The 21,462-nt window shown below is 37.9% G+C and overlaps 1 long non-coding RNA gene across 1 annotated transcript in view; it reads right to left on the reverse strand.

Moving 5' to 3' along the window:
- LOC143375492 (uncharacterized) overlaps positions 1–19,946 on the reverse strand; it is a 448,968-nt gene extending 429,022 nt beyond the window's left edge. Inside the window, exon 1 of the long non-coding RNA XR_013086908.1 lies at positions 19,884–19,946. This is a non-coding gene — a long non-coding RNA (uncharacterized LOC143375492). The remainder of the gene's footprint in view (positions 1–19,883) is intronic.
- Positions 19,947–21,462: the final 1,516 nt, after the last annotated feature.

The raw sequence follows: 21,462 nt of genomic DNA on the forward strand, positions 1-21,462 counted from the left end.
TTCGAATACTACCGAGAATATCCTAATTGTGGGTTCATCTTAGGACAAGGAGCGGATAGTTTCAGGTGAAAAGTTTGAGGAACGTCATTCCAAAAAACGTGAACCGAAGATATGTGTCCGGCACCCAAAAAGCACTGTTGACTGCATGAGGGTTTCGTTTGATCTTTTACGTAAATCCTATAAGGGAAGCAGCTCGGGAAATAAATCTAAAGAATTCTCGGGATGCAATATTGTGGGTAGAAATGCTGTAGTACGAACTGACCTACAAACAAGTCCATATACCCTCTTCGAGCCGTCCGAAAGAATCTCCGAGTGTACCGTAACGAAAACAGATAAAACTCAATCAATTATCGTGGAGAGCGTACCTTCCGTAGAAGAGAAGGATGTCGTGACCGCAGTTTGGAATCATGCGTTGTTGGCGAATCGATCATCGAACAGTTCCCACTCCTATTATTCCACATGTGGGAATAATGGAACGAGCCACTCGATGGATATCTCTGGAAAATATAGTTTCTTGAGGAGGGGAAACATTTTGAGAAGAAATGATCGTACAGTACGTTCGATTAAGTCTGCTAAGCTCCTTTCACTAAACATTTAATAAATTATCCAAGTACAGCAAATCATTTTCCATCGTCATTTTCCAATAAAGTAATTCGGATGATTTATTTTGAGAAATCATTAACATACTGTAAAAACCTTATACTTAAACTCATTTGTATGATTTTTTTTTTAAAGAACTGGTGTTAATAGTGGATTAAACTCTTTTAGGATAAAAGGAGGCATCTTTAAACATACAGTAAAGAACTTTTTTTATGTCGATGCTTCGTATTATTTATGAATTATTGCGGAATCTTGTTAACCTCTTCGACGACGTTGGCAGTACCCCTGGGCGAACTTGTCAAATTGCGCCCTTTATTATAATACATTTATTTGAGTTTATTGGTGACCTTACTCTGAATTTTTATTCGTAGTTTAAAACAGTTGCAGTGCAATTTGTAATATTTTATTTCAAAATATATTTTCAAATATATATATATATATATATATTCATAAAGTTGAATTTTCATGTAGGTGTTTATTAAACTCTATTAAATTGATTTAACACGCTCACCACATAAGTCGCAAGATCGCATTGACTGAACAGGAACACACTAACACTTCACACGCCTACGATGCTCCTGTCTCGTGTACAATGCTCGCGTCTTGCGTACAATGTTTATATTTTGCTTTGGAAAAACTACTTAACTGCGACACGGTCAAGGAGAATAACCCAAGTCCAGTGGATTCGCGTCGCTCTGCCTAAAAGAATTGGTGTTTGGAACTTTAAACGACAATATCTCGAGAGTGAAAAGATGAAATGCGGCGTTTTTCCTTACAACCACAGATACATATATCGTCTCTTGGAATTGTGGCACTGTTGCTGCTAAATTAATCATTGGGAGAAATAAAACACAAACTCTACGCAATGAAAGGTATCGGACGAAATAACACGAAGACATTGCTTTGGTTACATTTCTGGTGTGAACGGTAATAGTAAAAAACCATACAGAAAAATTTGCAAACGAACACTTTACACATCTCTGAACTGAAATTTAAAACATGCAAGTTTGTTTTCTTTTACGCATTAACCGTAGAGTTTTATAATTTCCGCATTTAACACGATACAATGCTCCGTAACGGAGCTTTATAGCCTCATTAGAACCGACGTCCTCTTCCCTGCATAGTAATTAGACAAGCACGATATCACGAGGATAATGATCAAAATATAGGTACATTCAAAATGCTGGCAGCCTCGTCTGGAGGATTATTGTCCGCTCTGTAATTTCAGCTTATAGACCGAGTTGCTTGGCAATTCCCTACGCGTGACGTCACACAGAGCTATACACACACGATTTGTGCCCGCCAATCACGTCGTGTGATGAGGAGTGGCACGTCACTAACACACATATACCGTCACTGTGTAGGCGCTCCCCCTTTACTGCGCGTAGGGAAAAGACTGGCAACCCTACTTGTAGGTATCAGTTTACTATTCAATGGGGAACAGACAACAAAGCCTATTTTGCACATTGTACTTCAGCATGCATGGCCATTATATGTGTATTACACAATCCCACTCGAAAATCTGCTGCTCATCGCAACCAATTCCTTGAAAGCTTTGTGAGGGAACCAGTAGTAAATCCTTTGTTTACCTTTAAATGCATTCAACAGCTTTTCAAACCAAACAGACTTTCGAATCGAGAAAAGGTACTCCTATTCCTCGTGAGACCCTAGAAGATTTTTTTAAATACTATGCGTAGTTTTCTTCAGTCAACAAGGTGTGTTGTCTTTTTTGCTAATATGAGTGGGAGCATTATAAATCTGGAATTCTTAAACAGCTGCACCACAGACGAGGTATAGGATAGACCTATCACCCAATGCATTTTTCTGTCACCGGTTTGGGGGGGTCCTAGAACCCCCTCATTGTTTTTTTGTCGCACGCAACGTTACCGGTGAAGCCACGAAACAGATTGTAACGCTACGTGTGGCAGGAATTCGAATTCAAGAAGTATAAAATTAGGTTATTCGAAACCCGCGATTTACAAATGATTCTGTTAACGTAACGAGAACGTTACTATTCGTTTCTGTTTCTGTTCCGTGCGAGAACAACGACCGAGACAGAAGGATCACAACAAAACAAGAACACGTACGCCTTTTAACCTTGCTGTCCTATTCAGGTTTATTTAACGCAAAACAAGTTAATTTAACATAAAAATTTATATAAACAACAATATTATTTGTGGAAGATATGCTTTCATGATGTAACGTGGAATACCTCGCCAAGGACATACAGAGTTCAAAACCACGGAAGAAATCGACGAAAAGATATGAATCATGCAAAACCATCAAAGAAATGCATGGAATAGAATAAATCATGAAAACCCATCGTAGTGATACATAAAGGAGACGAGAGAATGGAGACATCGATAAGATGCATGACAGGGAAACAGTCATGTAAAACCATCGAAGAAATACCTACCTCTGAACGAGAATAAAATTCTGATTAGATATCTAGACCGAACCAAACTCACTGAATGTAAGTTTGGCTCGATCTGGACCCTTAAACTAGATCGTAGGCTTTAGCTTGATATCGTTTCGCAAGTCGCAATGCTTGAGAAACGTTACCAAGGAACCAGGCACACCAACGCGGAGGTACCTACGAAAGTGACCCATCCCGAAACAAACACCGATCCCATCCACCCACCATTTCAATAAACTCATCACGTCCGCCATTGCTTGCAATACATGCTTACAATGAGGGAAACGATGAATTGACTCTACTATTAATGACAACCGCGAACGCGAACGTGAAATCGAAAGAGAGATAGACTGACGATTATCGTCGATCTCTCTGTACTCTCTCATGCATCTTTAGAATTCTCTTATTTAAATCTAAACGCACGCATCCCTCGACGACTCGCCCGATGATTCGCTGGAAATTTCGCGTGAATATATTAACCCTTTGAACTCTGATTGCGATGTCAGAGTAAACAGACTGCTGGCATTCTGTTAAAAGCATTTAATTTAGCGACCAAAGGGTTAATAAGATGGGGTTGACTCTACTTCGAAAAAAGAGCAGCAACTTTTAGCGCTCTTGTTTATTAAACGCGCACATTTAATCTATTTCACATTCCTTAGTTTCTGAATGTGTTTTCGTTGGGTGAGGTCTTTTTGCGTGCATTATATAGGAAGCTTATCCTACCAAATGTATTGCGTGCATTAGGTGCTTTTCCTTCCAAAATGCACGCACAAAGATTACGACCCACTTATACAAGGTACTCGTATTCTACATTCTATGACATGCATGCAAGTACATCTAAGCTAGCTACCAAGCTAGCATAATTCTAGGCCCTCTTTAGGGCCCATGCCGAAAGTCTTCTCTAGGGCCCATGACTAGGGCCCTCTCTAGGGCTCACGAGCTAGGTCCTCTCTAGGGCCCATCACAATTTCCTTCTACAGAAATGTAAATATTAATTTCAATTATTGACTAAATAATGTATGTACCATAAGCATATATAATACATAAAACGTAAATTTATAACAATAGTACTAATTTGACTAAACTTCATTGATAACCAATTCCACTAGCTGTCCACTTACTTTTGTCCCCGACTGTATGCATGTATATCAGGAAAGTGTGCTCCAATTTCTTCAGTAGTCGACCGACCCGAAATATTTTACTAAATATTCCGCTTATTCAATACAGAACTTCGGGAAAGGAAGTAATATAGCAAAGTAATTTTAAACGGAAAAATTTAATCCTACGTATTACGAATTCCGTCGCTTTATTTACAAACATTTACTGAAATTCATTTGGCATGCCTACTTGAAGTCAAAGGGTTAATTTACTAAAAGAGCAGCGGTATTTATTCGTTAAGAAACAGCAATCGTCCATCTTGATACTGTCGCGGCAAAATGTGTTCTAAATATGTACACGCATACACATTGCAATTATAAAACGAACATGCAGTAGTCTGTGAGTGTTCTTTTTCTCTATTCTATATTTTTGAGTTCAGTAACGCATAAATAGTTACTAGAATAATGAATAATTAGTAGGTGCTTACTTAAAAGTTTATTACAAATAATCCATTAATGACTCACTGAAATTGAAACAAAACGAATAGCATTATTTACTTCTTTTATTTATTCTTGCTGGCTTCTGATTATTATCTATTCAAGCTACTTCATGTAGTAGCAAAAAGGTCCATTTATTAATTTCGCGGGAAATTAAGATCTCCACATCCCCAATAGAATGTTACCTAAAGTCGCGTATTCACCTGTGCATTCGCCCCGAATGTGCATCGGGCGCGCACCGATTTTTTGCTCGTTCGGTGTTCGGCGCGCGTTCGGGCCGATCCGCTTGCTGGCGGCCCATCGCGTCCGAACAATACCACGAAGTGGACGCCGCAAATTTTACTCAAACTCGAACGCGGCGCGTCGAGTTCCGAACGAGCAAAAAATCGGTGCGCGCCTGATGCACATTCGGGGCGAATGCACAGGTGAATACGCGGCTTTATAAGTATTCTTACTTTTTATAAAATGAAGACTGCATAAAGTTGCATTAACATTTACGAAATTTAATGAATTGTTGCCATTTCTAAAAATTCTCGAGAAACTATGTATTTTGCAAGAATATATCTGAAATCGTCTAGCGAAATACGGTTTGCGCAAATAGTAATAATTTTCTTATGCGTTGTCCTCTTAGAGCATGTCACGTGCCCTATAACGACATACGTATAGTGCAAACTAATTTTGCACATACGTTGCCCGCAGCATATCTGGAAAGACGTGAAATGAATTACAGCTTCGGGTTTATGAGTTGGTCCAAACGCAGCGTGGTCATAGATGGTGTAGTAACGTAACTTTACCAACATAAACAGGTTCGATGTTAAGCAAGTTCACCGTACATATAAAATTCCATTAGTACATATGCAGATATGTATAAATGTTTTAATACTTTTCAAAAGTATTTCACCCTTTCGAGGGCCGGGATTTTTTCATTGAAATTGTAAATCTTATTTATTTACAACTTATGCAAATATACTGTTCCGTCTTACTGGAACAAAGAGGGGCTCAGAGCGAGGCGGAAATACAGCGATCCTTATTACCTGGCAATTGCTTATTTTAGAACCGTTTTAGGGAGCATTTGCCTGTCAGGTGTCTGATAGGTGGCAATCGACATCGTGCTATTTTTTTGGACACCTCGACCGTCCTCGCTCTGGGAAAATCCGTTGATTGCTCTGTTAGCGGGTGGTATGCGGTAACTTCAAACTGGTACACACTAGGGATGTGCGGGTAATCAAATGTGTCGGGTACCCGAGCGGTCGGGTCGGGTCGGGTAAAGTCGGGCGGGCTCGGACGGGGGCCCGGGACAGACGGGCCCACGGGTAGTCCGACTGTCTCGGGTAGCTCGATTATTTCGGGTATAGGAGAAGTGGAATTGAGTTTAACGCTCCCGTGAAACTGGAATCATTTATCGCACTCACTTTGAAACCTTTGCTCTCCTATTATGTACATATATGTATGTAATGGAGGTTCGTCGTGAAATGTCCATGCATCTATCGCCTCTAGAAACATTGCACCGTGGAAGTATATAGGTGGAAAATATTTGCAAGATGCGAGATTAATCCCGTAGCTGTCGGTTACGATTGAAAGAAAAAAGGGAGAGTCACGTTCAAGAGTATCAATTCAAAGATTTTATCAGCGGGAATGCAGATCAATCTATCTATAACGTTTTCACTTAGTCACCTCCTTTTACGTTCCCGCTCGACCCGGCGTGATCTCATTTGCATTCCTTTGCGCACCCCTCGCTTTCTCACTCCCACATCAACCCGCTCCACTACACGGCGTATCACGTGGATGTCGGTGTTTCTTTGGCAAAATGAAGGATGTACAGAGATTTTGCTCGACACGTTTCTCTTTGTCCTGCAAAAGCTAACCCTCGCCTCCATATGTATTTTCATTTCAGCGTTATTGGTACACAACAGAGAGTTCGGAAATCTACAACTCGTAGTCCCTTTAACTTTAGACATTAACTTCGATTGTGGACAACCGACCAGCGAATCACTAATTTTCGTGAGAAAACATTTCTTTTAAGATATACGATCTATTTATTCTGAATCTTTCATTCTTTTGTTCAATGTGAAACGTAGAAAAGTGATTTGACTTAATTGAAAGCTAAATAGTTACAGAAAACTGAACTGCCATAATTAATTATTAGTGCTTTACCACCGCACGAGTTCTCCATCTCTTTTCACTCCTGCCAATCGCTGATAAGTGTTTTAGGGATACACTTTAGTTCTTTGTAATTTTTCACGAGTGCGTTTTTCTTGAAACTACCCTGAATCAGAAATGTTCAGATTAATCAGACCTTTAAATTGTGTAACCAATGAACCACATTTCTCTTTAAAATATGTAACTGCTCTTTGTTCCCTGTCTCACTTTATACAGATAGAAAAATTTGTTTTATGTATATAGTAAAATAGCCTTTCACCCAATTAAGTTTGCAATATTCCTAGAAAATTCCTATGAAGAAGGTAATGAAGCAATCTGTATGTATTTGTATGTTAGGGTGGCCCTTATTTTTCTTTGCTCTCAGCACTTAATATGGTTCCATTTCATAAAAAAATATTCCCTCAAAAAGATATTGCAATCGAACAACAGAAAAGGGTGCCCACCAGGCCTTGAAGTTTAGAATTCATCAATAGTTTGGATTTAAAGAATTTCTCAAAAATGGTAAGTCCCCGAAATTTTGTTCAAATAATACTAAAAGAAGATTGAATTTTTTACAATTACTGTGTATATCATTTTTTCGTGCTTCCAACCATAATAGCCTTCGAATATAGAGAGGTGCGCACTTTGCGCGCACAACCTGCAGAGCGTGACGTATTGTCTGTACGCGCGTAGTGCAGACATTTGTATATTAAAACGCTATTGTCTAAAAATTGGTTGGATGCGCGAAAAATTGTATATACAATAATTGTAGAAAATTCAATGCTCTATTAGTATTATTTGAACAAAATTTCGATAAGGCTTACCGTTTTTGAAAAAATTTTCAAACTCAAACTATTGATTAATTCAAAGCTTTAAGGCCTGGTCGACGCACTTTCCTGTTGTCCGAATGCAATAATCTTTTTCAGGGAACATATTTTTATGAAACGGAACCATGTTAGGGGGTGAGAGCAAAAGATATCTCATGTTGAAAATAAGGGCCACCCTAATGTAGGGGAGAGCGAGGACAAACGTAACGGCGTCATGAAAATAACACGCCTTCTCCCGCCTTCCATAAAAATTTCCAAAACGTTTGCTTTACATAGTTACGCGTGTTTAGTGTTTCTTTTGCTTCACGGAGTTACACTGAGCAATACGACGATTCGTATACCATGGGCAAGCTGATTTCGTTATTTCGATCATTCAGGTAAGTGTCTCCTCTGCTTTTTTTTTTTGATAATATTCATAGTTAAACTATAGGCATTGATGCAATTAATTGTTAGAGCGTTCTTAGATAATGTCTTTATAAGTTCCTGTACTTGATTCCAATAAGTCTTGTATAGTTTGTACGTTATAACAGTTCTATGCTGAAAAACATGGCTGGGGACGAAAGTAACATGTTTCTATAAGTTTAAAGATGCCTCCCAATATCTCAAAAGAGTTGACTCCAATATTAACAATAGTTTTTAAAAAAAATCATAAATATTAGTTACTTTTGGGGCCGTTACACGAGATTCCATATTGTTTCTACCGTTTCTGATAATAAATAATCCCATTTTGCTTTGGAAGAAGTGTTTACTTAATTCTCCTGAAAATAATTAGTATTACTTTCGTCCCCATGGTATGTTACTTTCGTCCCACCCCTTCAGGACAAAAGTAACAATGACAGTCACCGCGGAAAATTGCCATAACTCTTTGACTACTTATCATGGCAGGCTGAATTTGTGGTCAAAGGATAGACCAAGAAACACACTATATTAAGGCATAATTTTCGTTTTTATATCTGTAAGAGGTAATTGGCAGCTAGGCCAAATGTAAAAAATGTTACGTTTATCCCCGCTCTCCCCTAGGTATAAAGAACTATAATATAATTATATCAGGGAGTTCTTTCCCTCTATGTATTATAATATACACTGTAGGCTACAATGCATCCTTGTTAAATTACTGTTTTTTTTTTATTCTGTTCATATTTTAATTTTTTTTAACCATCATTCTAGTTGTACGAAGTAATATTTTTTTTAAACATATAGTAACGATTTTTAACGTACAAATACAATTCGGGGTGGAGGAATTTCATTGTGAGAAAAACTAATTACTCGTCTCGAAATATTCGTTGCTAATAACTCAAACATATACATTTTCAGAACAATGTTACTGTTAAAATAAAAGCACATATTTGCATGTTCGAAATTAGTTTCATGCTCCCAACGAAAAAGTGCAGGAAAAATAAAATTCGTATTTAAATGTACAGCGTTAGTTAGGATTGTGTTTAAAATGTGGACAGTAATAAAAGTATCATAATTTTTCAGCAAGGAAGTATAACGTTGGTTACGTAATATAGAGTTTCGAAATTCGTAAACAAATCCAGAATAGACCAGTGATACTAATCTGATGAGTAATGTCTAGTAGTCTAAGTACTGCTAAAGCTAAAAGCACAACACTTGACAGAATATATGTTACAAACAGTGTCGCAAACTGCCGGTGATTTTCAGAGATACAACAAGGTACAAGGTTTTCCGCATTAATATGATCTGAGGCTTTTGGGCGGTAATTCAATAGCATTTGGTATCAAAGCTTTGCCAACATTCCAGCTAGCTTTATCAGATCCAAAAGGGTCACTGATATTGGAACATCTTGTCTACGATGTTCTTCTTCCCAAATAATTGGTGAAACCTATGAAGGTTAGGTATTTTCCAAAAGAAATAAACAATCTTTCGTTTGCTGTCCTTTTTATGTTCGTACTATTAACTTTTTGAGTGGTATCTACTTGTTATCTCGTTCAGATTATTCTCTCCATTGCCTGGCACTGACGTGTTTTCACGCTAAGCCAGTAAAAAAAGCACCTACTATGTACTGTCTCACGTTTCACCTAGAGACGTTTGAAAGCGTCGCCTTCCGCCCCCCTTTTTACCTGCATCCCTCTAGGAGCTTCACCCTAGATACGCAGACAACCACTTTCTCCTCTTACAAGGAGAGTATTTTAGGTGTCCGCCTCCGATCATTTTGATTTTTGGATATGTTATAGAGGACCGAAAAATAAGAAATACGTGCTTTTTTATTTTTCCCCGTTTTCATATTTGGGGGGTGAAAACTGCGTTGAAAGTTAGGGTTGAAAAATTATTTTTGTGGAATATCTCGAGAACTATTAGAGATAGGGGAATAGTGTGAATGGACGAATTTTGTGTCTTTGATTGCGAAATATGACTGACTCACCAGATTTTCAAAAATCCACAAAAATGATTTTTCAACCCTAACTTTGAACGCAGTTTTCACCCCCCCAAATATGAAAACGGAGAAAAATAAAAAAACACGTATTTCTTATTTTTCGGACCTCTATAACATATCCAAAAATCAAAATGATCGGAGGCGGACACCTAAAATGCTCCGTGTTAGTAAGATCGAACACAATAGACACGGACCTACTTTCCCCGCATTCCTTCAGAAGTCCCCTAAACCAAGTCCTCGCACTAAAATCCTTTTTCCCCCGCGTTTCCGAGAGGGGCCCTATAAATCAGGCCCTTACGCCAAAAGTCACTCTCCCTCGATTTCCATCGGAAGATGGGCAAATCGTATAAGGCGCCTTCAGGCCCAAGACCGATAGCAGAGAACTCCTACCCCCTCTCAATCCCCCAACTACCCCTAAGGAAAACCTCCTTTAAATAGGAGCCCTTTGGAGACGAAAGGCAGTCGTAAAATGAAACTCTCGAGTGTAAGAACCTGTGAATGTAGAAGTTGTATTAATCAATAAATGAAATTAAGTATTAAACAAAGAATAACTAAATAACCTCAGAATTTACGACGAAAACACTGTCGTATCACCATGTTTGATATAGTTTTATTTGTACTAGATAGATATTAGTACTTTTCGGTTTATGATAAACAGAAGTGTAGAAAGTAGAAAATGTATTCGCTGGACAATAGCATCTCCATAAATAGTAAACACGCGAAGAGGACTTGGCGAGCTTGAGGCGGTACTTTTGGTGAAAAATGATCAAAAGGAATTTCAAAATTGGCGTTTTCGTGCACCAGTAGATCGTTACTATACACTAACAGTATCATTTAAACGACGCGTAGCAGAATGAATTGCTCAGAATTACCTACCTTAGTTTCAGAAATGATATTTCCTATTATCCACCATTTGAAGCAGCGTTCGCATTTCACACGTGAAACAAAGCGCGCGTCGTCAGCAGGAGAGAAAATATTTATTTTATTACAGAGAACTGCGACGAAGGAGGGTTTCACGGCTACCAACTGCTTTTTAAGGTGTGCTTGATGGAAGAACGGTAGAAGACAGGGTGAGAGTGGGTGGGTGGGGGGAGGGGGCAGGCATTTATGCAAAGCCATTGTTACTCGAAGTCAGAAACAACGAATTTCTGACGTCGTGGAGAGTTTCAGCAAAGTTTTCGCGAAAGTTGCTATTGAAGTAGCAGCCCCGTTAAATTCAGTACCTACGCCCAGGGCGAAAGTTGTTAGTCTCATTTCGCGAGCTAGGGGGATCTCATTCGTCGCCGCAAAAGCGTTTAAATTCAATGCGAACGAATCCGGCCCACGCTCGCTGTTAAGGGCATTAAATCGAACCGAGCTTGCGGTACGGAATTGTCTCGCTATTTTGGAGACTACCGCATTTCCTACGCCGAAGAGGAATTATTAGCTTCTGGTTGGCATATAGAACAGTCCGCAAGTTTAAGTAGGACTTCTCCAGAGTTTCATATTTTTTTTTGCTAATTGCGTATCAATGTACCATAATCATGTCTCCAATGAGCTGATAAAAAAAAGAAAATGGGTGTGAATGGTGACAATAGAGATTAGGATTTGCAGAATGTGTCTGAAAATGTATTTCTCTGGTTTTGTGCCAGATTAGCATGTAGGTCATCGTTTCTAGCTGCTCTGAAGATATAATGTGACTTAGAAAACTACTTAGTTAAGGTGAATGTCCCAATTTCTGCTCAAGTCCCCGTTTCTGCTCATTTCGTAATTTTCTTATTATTATATGCGTTACGATTGTATTATAGTTGCAACAAAATAATTCTGAATTATTTAAACATTTACGCGAGTGTTGCGCGAGTTTGGGGCAATACGTACATACATTTTTCATGAGCAGAGATACGAACATTTACAGCATTATATATTTAATTACAAATTACTAATAGTTAAACATGTTGAAATATCTTTCTTAAATAGTTTTTGAATCGGTTGATTTATCATTAAATAATTAATCAATTACTCTGCAAATTTTCATCACAAACAAATTTTTTACACCATCTTTATTTGGGACATTCACCTTAATCACAAAAGTATCCGCCTATTTCATACGTATAACATATTTTATTTATTTAGGTAATGTTAAATTCAGAATTATCCATTATATTTTACATCAGTGCATATAAACCTGGATTAATATATTTTTAATTAGTACCATCTATCGAAGCATTGCCAAAAAAAAATTTAACCAGAGGAATGGAACAGAATAAGCGCGAATTTCACAGGAAAGTAGTTGAATCTATGCGTACCTAATAGATTAAAGCTTGTAATAAATTCGCAGGAATATTAGAAGGAAATAAATTTACTGTAATTATGTTTGTATAAATTAAATATTGTATAATAATACTTTTTTAAATAAGCGTAAAATTTTCCAATTAAATGCAGTCAGAAACAAAAGTATATCTGTTAATCAAGGTTCCTATTAATGTGAAAATAAAATGCGTTACATATATAGGGTGGACGGATATTTTTGTAAGTAACTGTATATTTTTACGGAAAAAGTGACGAAAACTTCCACCTATTTAAAATGTATTTATCTCTCCCCTGTTGATGCAAAAATTGTTTTACAATAAACACTTCATCGAGGTCGATAACGGCAAAGGACAAGTTTGCTTTGTGAGCAATATTTGCAATTTCCGGCTAGCTGTTAAAAAAACATTGGCAACCGTTTACTGAAGGGAAATAAATGATTTTCTTTATATCGACAATTGTATGAGACTGGCAATATTGTTTTTGCGCTTTAAAGTTCGATTCACCTCCTACAGCACTGTTTTATCGATACATGTCGTAGATAATATTATTTTCCTGATATATTTTTGGAGAATGTAACAAAACATTATGTTTCCCAATAAGTATCTCACAAGGGAACATCCCGAACCCGGAAATTCAAAAAATTCTGAAACTTCGTGAATACGTAGGAAATATCCCCCTGATTACAACGCAATTTTTGTTTGCTGCCCAAATTCACTCTAAGGGGGTGTGATTGACCGCTGAAAAGACTGCGTCTCCCGGATTTACCCTATACATTTTATTAATCAGAATACACATTGCACAGCTTCCACAAAGTTGGAAATAATTATTATTAAAACAATAAATATTACTTTAGTTTCGAAAATTCGTTTTATAACTTTTTACGTTACGAATATTAGACCAAAGTTTTATGAAAATTAGACTATTTTTAGACATTCTGTCCGCCATATTAAATCGGCCATTGTGCATTTTGAAAATCTAAGTTCAAATTCGTCGTCAACAGTCAGCAAAACCCCTGGGAATAATTGTTTAAATTATCGGATTGAGATAAAAGTTCGTACATCGAAGCGTATTGGCTGACGCGTTAACGGATTTTCATTTCTTTGACCCCCCTATCTCAGAAACTAATTGTCCCCTCAACTTGAAAATTCCGTGTGATTGATGTCTCATCATAAGGTATCGTTTCGCATAAAATTCAGTTCCAAAATCGTGGGATCAAAAAGAGGCGAAAGAAGGTCTCATTTTTGGGTCACTCTTTTACTTTGCCGTTTACCCAGAATTAAAACCCAACTCGGATTATTAAAGTACAACAGCATATTTAGTCTCAGTTATTTAACGAAGGTACAAGTGAGTTTTCTTAAGTGTGTTCTGAGCACTGACCAAGTTTTACTATAGGCATTATCTCTAGCAAAGAGTTGCTATCAGCTGCTCTAAAGGTGCGATCCAACGGCGCGGCCTACGCGTTCGGTTCCCCGTTGTTTTAGCCGAGCCAGATAAGCTTTTCTTTGACTCGTGCCACATTTACCTCCAACAGACGGAAAGCTTTAACCGGGCCGCGCGAGCCTATAAGGTGATCATTTTGTATTTGTATTTGTATTTTTTGTTTTCCTGTGTGTTCCTAACACACAGGATGGCGTTTCAAGCATTTCGCTTATATTGCCCAACGAACGATAGTCATTTTTTTTCCTTTTTCCCTCCTCTCTCCTTCGGGTCCCAGCAGCAGCGACGCACCGGGAGACAGGTGATGGTCACCCATCATCTTTCCCCAGTACGCCGCCCCGTGATGATTAACTTCGGTGATCTTACGGGAACCGGTGTTTCCATCACGGCCATGGCCGCTGGTATAAGGTGATCATTCCCACGCGCCGTAGGAACGCACCTTAAGATGTTAATTTCGTGGTTCTGCTTAGCCGGCCCTCCAGTGCTTCCTAAACGCACCATCTATGGTACGGGTCCGAGACTGTGTCCCTATTGTGCAAGGGTGGAGCCAATTTCTGAGGCGGTTGCCGGTTTTGAAAAATGTCACGGCTCGGTGTATAGAGCTCTCGCCTAACCACGACAAACACTGCCGTCGATGATTAATTATTCTGAGACTTAAGTCTTAAGGTTCTCTTGCGAGCTTCCTCATAAAATGTTCCATCAATAGCTAACAATTTAATGCTTTCCTAAAGTGAAGGAGCTTTACGTCCGCCTTGTCTCGCAATCTTTTATGAGCACGGCATGGGAAGGAGGCGAACCGATATGATGACAGTAGAGAGGTGTAAGATAGGTTTCCGTCATTTTCTGCTTATCACTCGTTATGTCCGGCACTTTGCATAATAAAACGCTATGTATGCCGAAGTATCGTTTGTGAAAGTCGCCATCTGTGTTTTCTCAGGCACTCTACTCAGCCTGGAGGTATATTGCTTTTTACGTTTACCTCAGAAGCGTATATTGATGTTTAGTTGTCGGAGTAGTCTGATTTTAGACGTTACGTGTATACATATCGATGGCTTACAATTAGTGGACAAATATTGTGTGTCCACTTTTAGTGGAATTTGAGTTTTTATATGCGACAAATAATTCTTGACTGTTTGTTTATGCTGTGTAAAAGATCACATTTATATCTACGTACTTCGTAAATTCAAAAATAATATTTTTGCCGATTGTATCTTTATGCGTATGTAGGTACCATTGTATGTTTAATCCTGTTTTTCTCGGCAACGTTAAAAGTGGACATACAATATTTTCGCACAAAGCCATCGATATGTAGGTATGTATATTGAGCAGTAGGCTGTCTCCAAATACGCATGACCAAGTAGAAGAGTGCTCTGAGTCAACAGCGTGAGTCTTTAGAGATGGCGACGAATAGATATGAAATTTATGAGATCAAGCATCAAGGTATCAGGAACCTCGCTCTTGACTCTTCCTATAATACAGGGTTATCCACTTAACTGGGAATCCGCGCGCGTGAAAACAGATGCTTTGCGGGGCCTTCTTCAGACAATGGGGAACATGACCCAAATCATGTATACAAATCAATTCAGTGCTCAGATTTTCAGCTTCGGTTTTGAGTAATTAGCGGGCCGTTGTATAAGAAAAAAAACCGCATCTCTCTTAATCCACTACTGACTTTGATTCGTTTAAATTAGACTCTACCCAGTTTTTATTAGCTTCGATCGTAAAATGATCTTCATACGGCCCGCTAATTACTTAAAACCGAAGCTGTAAGTCTGAGCACTGAATTCAGTTTTGATTTGTATACAATTGAAATTAGCAAAGTTGATTTTACAATCTTTGCATTTTAACTTTTTTAATTTTTTCGAAAATTAAAGGGAATTAGCTTCTTTCATACACGACTCATGTTTATGGGGGGGGGGGGGGGTAGTTATTCTACACCGATGATAAGTGGCACGTGTGCTGGTGGCGTCACGGGTGGGAAAAAGTTGCAGTCATTTTCCCCATTGCCTCGACATTTGTCCTCGGGCTCATGGGAAAACGACGCAAAAACCCTGAGCAAGGTGTTGGTACATCCAAAATCCAATTTCTTCTTCAAGAGAGGGACTGACTTCTTCACCATTCATCTGTTCTCCCAGGCACGGGTTCTCAGTTAAGTGGATACCCCTGTAGACATCATTACTTGGTATGGCTATAGTTGTGGAAAACACTATAAATTTTTGAAAAATCATTGCTCGTTTTTTCAAATGAAAGCAACATGTCGAAGCATCAGGTACTGATAGTAGTCAGTTTGCGAGTCCCTGGAAAATTGGAAAGTATTGTTTTTTAATGTGACAGAGCTGTGTTTAAGAATAATGAATGTAATGCTAGACATAACACAGAGTTATGTCTCCTTGGTGTAACTTTATATAGTATTTTGACCACTAAAGGAATAGTAGAAATTACAAGCAGTGTACTTTCTTCCTTGAGCTTCGAAATCTATAATGAAAACCGACCTGTCCTGCCAGATATTTTCGAAAAGTGACGTCCCCGATTTGCCCTGCTTCTTCCAGCACAAGCAGACCATCTGCCACCTTGCCAGAGATGTGCATATCGCATGCGTACATTGGTGCATTTCTCACATCAGAATCATCCAGGCACAATGAGCACTCTCCGTTATTAGAAGCGGAGCAGCAACCTCACCCAAATAGGGAACAATGAGCATAATTAGCCAAGAGCAAAATGTGCACGTTGTAAGAGCGTTAGAATGTTCTTCCGTCATATTACCAAGAATATTCTAGTTCCTATTCTTGGCGTTCTTTATATCCACTTTCCGTAGTTTGAGAAGTTTAAAAGATACTCTACATCGTAAGAGAATAATCCTTATGTATGGTTGAACTTCGCATAATGAGATTTGACATAATATAGGTAACGTCACCAGACGGCTGCCTGTAAAGTGGATTCACAAGAAGAATGTACGAAATCGCGGGTGCATCGTTTAAAAAGTATTATATTAAGGGTTCATTCTGGTAATCGCGCAAAATTCGGCAACATTCAGGCTTTTTTTCTCAGTGAATACAATGAATAACAATGTCAAACATTTTTTTCATCTATTAAGCTACTTGTAATGTATACGGAACAATTTTTAAATACGCTTTTAATTTTGTTTTTTCAATGTTATCTGGAGTTCAAAATCGTGCCTTCGAAAAGAAATACCTCCCTGGCGGGAGTGATTTAAGTTCACAAAATTGCGCGCATTAAAACTTGAAATTTCGAAATTTTCCATTCTTACTTGCAGTTTGAATGCGCGCAATTTTTTTAAATTTCAATTTAAAGAATCAGTTTGGTTTTTTTGTTTCAGATGAGTCTGTGAGCTGAAATCGCTCCCGCCGTCTTTTCAAAGGCGCGATTTTGAACTCCACATAACATTGAAAAAACACAATTAAACGTGTATTTAAAAAATTGTTCCGTATACATTACAAGTAGCTTAATAATGGAAAAAAAGTTTGACGTTGTTATTCATTGTATTCACTCAGAAAAAAAACCCTGAATGTTGCAGAATTTTGCGGCGTGATTACCAGAATGATTACTCCTTAATCTTCTCCTAAATCGTTCTGAACAAGCTTTCGCAATTCCTTCTATCATTGGGTGTGCTTAAAAACGAAACATTACAGGAATTTGTTAGAGGTACATCTACGAGGCACAACATAGGGGAGACCGGGGCTAGTTAATAGGTTTTTCAGTTTCCATTTTTTTTCATTTTTTATTTGAATTAATTACTTAATAACAAATATGCCAAAATATACTTTGGCCCTTCCTCTTTAATATATAGTAAGCGAAAACTTGAGAAAGTACGTACAAAATGAATGAAAAAAATGTTATTTGGACGATCAATTTTGATGTATCAAAACTATTTACTTTTTCTCTATATAAACGAAAACAGTTTTAAAAAAACGATTGTTAACGTCAATGTACGCACACGATGGTACGCTGGATCGTAGGAAAGAATTGAACAACGGTGTCGAGATAATTCGTCTGTATCAACTTGCCACGGTCTCCCCTACAACGATGACAAAGGCGCGTCCTTTTAAAATTCTGTCACATGCTCGAGAAGAAAAGCAAAGGGGGAGTTTTTGACTTGCATACGTAGTTGCTTGCATTATTGCTGCTTTCCTTTTCCCGATGATTTTTTTAACGCGCGGAACAAACAAGACAGACGCTCAAATTGCTTCGTTAAATCGTCGGGAGCGCTGTTTACTTTGGTCCTCGTCTCTTACACTCTCGACTATGTTTCGCTTGTTATGCTGTAAGGCGTCGATTTTGTTGTCGGAAGACCCGTTCGGATAAAGGGAGGCATGAATAATGTAGTCCGTATAATATCAAGCGGCCTGAGGAGATGGACTGTAACTACGAGCAAGGGCAATATGCAAGGATACAGTCTTCGGGGGTTCTATAAATGGGGACAATATAACTACTAGATATCGAGTCGTTCTTCGTCTGGTCGGATCTCCCATTGATTATGATATTCATCTTTCTTTTTATTCCCTTTTATCGTCACTCGACACAAGGAATCGCGCGCCAAAGAAATTCCTAATGCAGTTGGGGGAACCTTTGCACGATTTGTAATTCTTATTTATTTTCTAATTATAAGCGTTTTCGCAAAGCAAGCTTATTAAAATCGTAATATTGTTGTTTGCAAAATATACTAAGGAGTCAATAGTACAATAATTAGCGACGATGTATACATGTATAAGCACCCTTTTAGGGGCTGATTAGTGTTCCTTCTCGAGAAACTTTATAATTGCTTATTTCTTATTTCTCGAGAAATACTATAATTTCTTGAGAAACTTAAGTCTAGGAAAAATATTATAAATCTCATTTATTTTCGTAAATGAATGTATTACTAGTTAATCGCGAACGTATAAACACATCTATAATTTATAATATATCTTATTAATAACATTAGAACCTATATGTATTCAAATAGGAAATCAGAGTACAGAAGATTAGATATTATTAACTGCTGAAGGTGCTCTTAAATTCTTGTTTAAAAATTTAGAAAAATTGTGTACTAAATTGAGTACCTAATGAGTTTCCTGTGGCTATTAAAGAAGAAATATAGAAAAGAGTTACATTAGACGCATTGTACTATTTAAAAATAAATTTTAAAACCAAAAAGTAATGTTTCGCTTTGTACAAATTTTGCATTAAATAAATAAATTTACCAATTACATTTAATATCTATTTTTTCATTTACACAAGTTTTGTATAAATTAGACAGTAACAATCATTTAGTTAAAGTTCTCTTGTGTGTTTGATAAATATTATCAACATTATTCCAAAATTATAATTTTTGCAATATTTTCTCCAAATTGTCGAGAATTCTCAAGAAATATGATCCGATTTCTGATTTCTCGAGAAACAAAAAATATGGAGAAATCAGGAACACTAGGGCTGATTCTGCAGGCCATGGCAAGACAAAAATCAAGAATGACGAAATTGCGTTCGAGGTTTCGTTTCTGAATTATTCATTGTTGAAAATACGCGTCTGATGCGAGGGAGTGAGACTACTGCCGGCGCGCAGTAGTATCAAGTTAGCCAGGTCAGACACGGCGGGTACAATGCCAGAGCCACCTACATAGAAAGTTTCTATTAGAAACACCCCCTTGATGTTTCACGTCGTAAGTACGTCATCACTTCGGCCGTTCCTCCACCGCCGCAACGCAACTGCAATTTGACCAAAAAATGATACAACGGCGTCAATCATTCTCAGAGCTCTGTTTCCCGCTAACGTGAGTCATACCCGCGATACTGCATGCAGTCATTTTTTAGTCAAATTGCAGCTGCGTTGTGGTGGTGGACGAAACAAATTAATTACTCAGAAATGAAGCTCTAAACACAATTTTCCCGTTCTTGATTTTCGTCTTATTTTGGCCTGTAAAATTATCCCGTAAAATGGTGCTCATCTAGTGTTCGTTCTCGAGAATGCTTTCTCGAGAATCTCTCGAGAAATTTTATAAATGCTTATTTCTTATTTCTCAAGAAATACTATTTTTTTCTCGAGAAACTTAAGTTTACGAAAATTATTATAAATCTCATTTATTTTCGGAATTGAATTTGTAGTTAGTTCAATTTGTATACTACTAGTTAATCGCGATCGTATAAACACGACTACAATTTATAATAAATCTTATTAGTAGCATTAGAACCTATATGAATTACAATAGAAAATCTCAGTAGAGAAGATTTGACATTATTGACTGGCGAAGGTGTTTTTAAATTCTTATTTAACAATTTAGAAAAATGGTATAGCTACTGAATTAAGTAATGAGTTTCTTGTGGCTATTACAGAAGAAATATCAAAAAGAAGAGACAAAACTATTCTATCCCTTCTAACATTGTTGCATAGGTAATGGAGAATCTCTTCAAAACGATTAAAGACGCGTTTGTCATTTAATATCTACGACAGGTGTGTATATAACGGCAAAACAGTTTTTAAGTAGCTAGACTTTTCGGAAAATATAACAGTAACCATGATTCTACTGAAAACACTGGAAAATTGACGGGTCCTCAAAATGAAGATCTACCATTAAGAAAACAATTAAAGGTAGCAATCGCAGAGAGCCTCCAAGAAATTAGTATCAACCAAGAACACGATAAATTCCGGACTTTAACAAAGGAACTTCATATTTTTGAGTCCACTGGAAGGACACCCAATTTACCATAACTTTTGGATCTGCTACATAGGATGAAGTCAACATCCACTCAAATCGAAAGAAAATTTTCTACAGCTACATATTTTATCACAAAAAAGGAAACAGATTAAAAAACTATTTTAAAATAAAAAAGTAACGTTTCGCTTTGCACAAATTTTGTATTAAATAAATAAATATACCAATTATATTTTTTAATAGGTTCTTTTGGGCCGCTCGGTTATTTCGATCCGCTCGAAAGAATTCGAGCTACTCGGTTTTATCGAGCCTATCGGTTCTTTCGAGCTACTCGGTTTTTACGGGTACTCGGCTCGGCTCGGAAACCGAGTCTCGGTTCGGTCCGAACTTCAAGCTACTCGAATATTCGAGTACTCGGACAGCCTTACCACAAGGGGTTTTAGCAGATATATACCGGGGCAATTAAATAGGATCTCCGTATAGTGAATACCTACTCGCAAATATTGGCAAAGCTTCAGAGTTCAGGGCTTCAAATAATGCTTTTATTAAATCTATCCGACTAGCCAAGGCAACTGCGCGATGGGAGAAAAATTTTAATCGCGCGGTTATCGCCGCGAACGTTCCTCGCCCAAGGAAGTCTTTATTACCCCGTATATCCCAGCGGGTCGAACGATCCGAATGTCGGCAACCGACGAGCGTTCCGCGAGGTTACAACCAGGAATATTCCAACCACAAAAGAGAGCAAACCGCGTCAGCGACTCTTGTGTAATCTGCGATCCTCAGCGCTTGTCGTCATCGTCGTTACCTCGCCGTCAAATATGTACTTATTATAATCGCGAGTAATATCGAACACAAGCCGCGTGTTTTTCAGGATAGACACAGTTGCCTGGCTCTTGTTTCGCAAATGAAATGTGCGATTTTGTGTATTTTATTGCACTGTAAATTTCTTAGGCTCCTGCAAGAGTTTTTGTAAATTTTAAAATGCACCGAATTATTATTCGTTGAAATTATTTTCTATGTTTCCTTAATTAATATACCGCTTTTCTCCGAGAACGCTCTGCAGACTTCGAAATCTGCTAGAACTTTTGCATAACTTTATAATCGAAGAGTTGCAATT

The sequence above is a fragment of the Andrena cerasifolii genome, chromosome 1, assembly GCF_050908995.1.
Source record: "Andrena cerasifolii isolate SP2316 chromosome 1, iyAndCera1_principal, whole genome shotgun sequence".
NCBI lineage: Eukaryota > Metazoa > Arthropoda > Insecta > Hymenoptera > Andrenidae > Andrena > Andrena cerasifolii.